This window comes from Emiliania huxleyi (assembly GCF_000372725.1).
Source record: "Emiliania huxleyi CCMP1516 unplaced genomic scaffold EMIHUscaffold_431, whole genome shotgun sequence".
NCBI classification, from domain to species: Eukaryota; Haptophyta; order Isochrysidales; family Noelaerhabdaceae; genus Emiliania; species Emiliania huxleyi.
In genome coordinates, this window is record NW_005198744.1 from 31,955 (window position 1) to 36,142 (window position 4,188).

At 63.0% G+C, this 4,188-nt stretch overlaps 1 protein-coding gene across 1 annotated transcript in view; it reads left to right on the top strand.

Moving 5' to 3' along the window:
• Positions 1–4,188, top strand: part of EMIHUDRAFT_118863 (hypothetical protein) — a gene marked incomplete at both ends in the record, with an annotated part of 8,367 nt that overhangs the window by 2,594 nt on the left and 1,585 nt on the right. The gene's annotated exons all lie outside the window — the stretch shown is intronic.

Consider the following 4,188-nt stretch of genomic DNA (forward strand, 5'->3'; position numbering starts at 1 on the left):
AATTTCCCTTCCCCCCTTCCGAGGGGGGCCGGACCAAGCGTGACCCGAACCCCCGAGGGCCCCCCTTTTTTTCCTTTCGCAAAAGGGGCCACTTTTTGGGATCGCTGGTCGGACCGCCCCCGGGGGATTGGGCCATTCCCCCGCCGCGCCTGACCCAGGGGGGAAAACGAATTCTGGGAAGGCGTGGCCGCTCATGCGGCCCGATGGGGAGGAGCGGGGCGGACTACGGGGATCGGCTTCTTACACAGCCCTTCCCTGCAGCGAGCCCCCTCCAACCCACCCGCGCTAGGTCTCGGGGGACGCAGGGGTCAGCCCCGCGCGACCTCGGGAACTAGCCGGGGCAGTCGGAGAAGGGGCACCTCCGTGCACTGACGGTCGGCCGTCAGAAAACACGCCTCCGTGGCTCGGGTTACACATATCCTCGCTACCCAACGCGGCCAAAGGATATCCACCTCGAGAACCTCGAGAGAGAGGGGTCCCGTCCTAAATAAATAAATAAAAACGGACACCTCTCTACTGTGAGATGGGTAAAAAGGAACAGGCCCCCGCCCTTGCGATCTTTGTGCAGGGTTCTTTGTGGGTGTGGTCGGCGACTAGCCGGGGTCGTCCTCCCGATGGGGGACTAACTAGCACTAGCCGTCTTCCACATGGTCCCTCGGGTCCCTGCTGCTCCCTAATCTCGTCGTACATCCTCCTGCTGATCTCCGCAAAGTCCTTGTGTGTTGTGAGAGATAAGTTATCATGATAAGGCGATTCACAGTGCCTTGCCTCCCCACACTTGTCAGTGTGAGTGTGATAATTGGGGAGACGGTGTGAACGGCGTCTGATCTAAAGCCGTATGATCAGCGTCTTCCTATAGTTCACACAGCAACTTTTGGTTTTGCTTCCCTGGTCGTACCCGCTCGCGCGCGCGTGTGGGCGAGGCATGCGCCATGTGCTCGAGAGCGGCCGAATCACTATATAAGGCACACCTTTATGATGGAACAATGCTAGTAAGGTACACTTGCAGGGAGAATCGGTTTACAAGAAGAGGGCCCTGGTAGCTAACTAGCAGTCAAAGACAGTCTTATTTAAGATACCAGCACGCTCTTCCGTTTGTCGCACATGCCCCCTCCGCGCTGCCGGTGCCGCGCAGCGCCCGCTCAAAGAGCTCGAGATAGCCCGCCTACTCCCCAGAAGAAGCCGCCCGTGAAACCCCTCGCTGCTCCACGAGCCCAGGGAGAGGGGAGGCGTGTGTGGATCCTGCACGGCCCACACAAGCAAGTGCCACACGCTGTGGCTGTGCAGCGGCGAGCGGTCAAACGCGGACGACGCGGAAAACAGGCTCTCGGGCCAGTGTCGCAGCTTGAGCAGAAGCGCGGCCGGCAACACCGCGGCGGAGAAGAGGGCGGGGGCGTGGCCCTGCGCCGCCGCGGCGACAGTGAGGGCGTACACGGGCAAGATCGCGGCGGCGGAGAAGACGAGCCGCGGCGGGCTGACGGTGCAAGCCTGTGCGCGGCCACTGCACGTGTGAGACGAGACGCCGTTCACAGGCTGCGAGGCCGGTGGCGCGCCTGCACTAGTCCCCCGAGTCTACTTCCATTCGGCGCATATCGGCGCATCTCGGCGCATCTCGGCTGCTCTCGGCGCATCTCGGCTCTCGTAGAGTCTCAAAGAACTCAGCGCATCTCGGCGCATCTCGGCGCGCATCTCGCCGTGATGAAGTCCTCGGGCTCGTAGCCGGGCGCGTCTGCGATCGAGCCCGGCAGCATGAGCCGCACCTGGCAGAGGGGAGGCGTGATCAGCCGAGATCATCCGAGATCAGCGAAGCTCTATCTCGGCTGCGAGGTCTCGGCTGGATCTCGGCTGCGTCTCGGCTGTCTCTCGGCGGTCTCTCGGCTGCGTCAGAGCTACATCTCACCGCGCCGCCGAGCAGCAGCGCGCTCGATGCCGCTAGTATGGCGGCCCACGGGTGCCAGAAGGCGTCGAGGCCGAGAGAGGGCGCCTGCTCGACAGCTGAGCGCGTGAAGGGGCGCGGCGCACAGCCGTGCAGCCAGGTTGAGGGAGAGATTTCGAGGCCCTCCTCTTTGCTCGCTCCTCTTGGTATCAGCCCTCGCCCCTCGTGTCTCTGCGCGCTTCACTGTCTGTCTCAGTGAGCACGAGTCCCTCCCCCCGCCCCCCCCCCACACACACAGTCCTTGTGTGTGGTTTTGACGCCACGTCCCTTGTCGCTGTCGCTTGGGCGTGGGTAGGGGTCCGATCTTGGAGTTACGGCTGCCGACTACTATTCATATTTAGGGGAGAGGGCGCGCCGCGATGAAGGCCATGACGGGGCCGTTCCACAGGAAGTTGATGAGCACGCCCGCGTAGTCCACGTGCCACACCTGAGAGAGTGTGGGGGGGCGGTGGAGCGCCCACTGTGCTACGAGGTCCTAGTGTGGATCTGCGGCGGTTGTCCACACCCCTACTCGGCCTAGTGTGAACCCTGGCACTGCAAGCGGTGGCAGTTTCTCCGTCTCGAGGGCAGGCCAGAAGGGATGGGAGTGCTTTTCGTCGTGCTTCACCGTGCGGGAGGCACGCGGCGAGCAGCACGTAAACGTGTGAGAGAAGAGCGACGTGGCATGCTGGAGGACGGTCGCAAAGATGCACATCCGGACAGCCTCCGAGAGAGCTGGCGCCGCGCCGCCGCCGCCCCTGTCAAGACCGCTGCCGCCGTCGGCAGTGGTGGCAAGCCGTAAAGCTTCGGCAGAGAAGTAGACGAGTGGGACTATGTCGGTGGCGAGGTTGAAGAACTCGTTGTGACTTGGGTCGAGCGCCGACGCGGCCGCCTGGCCGACTGAGAAGTTGACTCTGAAATGAGACGACTTTGAGAGGTCAAGGTTGTACCCGGGCGGGATCTCAGAGAGGTGGACGATGTTTGGCCTGAGCGCAGGCTTGAGCGACGCTGGCTTGCACATCGGCGTTGGCTCGACCCGATTCCGGTTCGAAAAAAGAATTTCGCGCGGACTGCGCGAAAAAAGAAAGAAGGCGAACAACTTGGAGATCGCTTTCTGGGAGGTCGCTTTCTGGCTCCTCATTCTCGGATCACCTACCTGCGGCGTTGGCGGAGGCGGCTGCAGCAGCACGCAGCAAACAAATGGGCGGCGGCGCGCGGGCGGCGGCGGCGGCGCGGTGGCGCTGCTCCTTTGCTGCTGCTGCTGCTGCTGCTGCTGTTGCTGCTGATGATGCTTTTTTCTTTTGCGAGGCGACGGACGGCGGGGGGCGGGCGGGCGCTAACCACGGGCAACTACGTGCCGGAGGTTCAACGACGACTACTCGCGCCGCCTGGGTCGCTCGGGGCGCGCGGCTCCGTCGAGGACCGGGCGCGCCCCATACCCGGCGCGGCGTAGGTCCCACTCTGACGCAAAGGAGGGGGGAGGCACACGGACGATAGCCCGATCCATCAACTACATTCATCTTCTGGTGCTTAGCGCCGTGCGGCGGCGGTCCGGCAGGCAGGCTGCCCCCAAGGCCCCCTGGGCCGCTGCGGGTTTAAGAGTTATTTATGCTTAGGCACAGCTTCGGCGATGGCAGCCCCTCTCTGGGGTGTTGCATAGGCGGAGTCTCACTGGTCGGGATTTTAGCCCCTTCCGCCCCCTTAAGATCCAGTGCTCAAGTGCTCAAGCCGGAAGCTCCGAGAAGTTGCTTTCCCCGCGTGTCAGTCTCGAGGTAGTCGATGCCAGGGCGTTGGCTGTACCCGCAGGCGACCCAGCGCGCCTTGAAGCGGTCGACGGAGCCGTCGTCCTTGTAGAAGACACGGAAGACTTACTGCGGCACGCTGCGGATCGAGACGCTCTTCATCTTCCTCGCCGACTGCAAGCCAACGACGACGAGCTCGAGCGCTGGGACGTCGTCAAGGCGTTCACCTCCACCACCAAGCTCGATGTCGAGATGTACGTTGAGCAGCCCCAAAGTTCAAGGCGTGCCGTCTGCTCAAGGGCCTCGGGAGGGGACCAAGCAAGGTGGCGCCATCTTTCAGAAGGAGAACACCGCCGTCCTCAAGGCGTGCGGGTTCGAGCAGTGCGCCGCCGACCCAAACCTCTTCCGCATCATCTTTGATGACGGAGGCTACATCATCGCCGTCGTCTACGTCGACGACATCTTCGTCCGCTACCAGAGCCCGACCAAGGGACGAGTCGACACCATCCACATTCGCGCGCTACTGCCGCT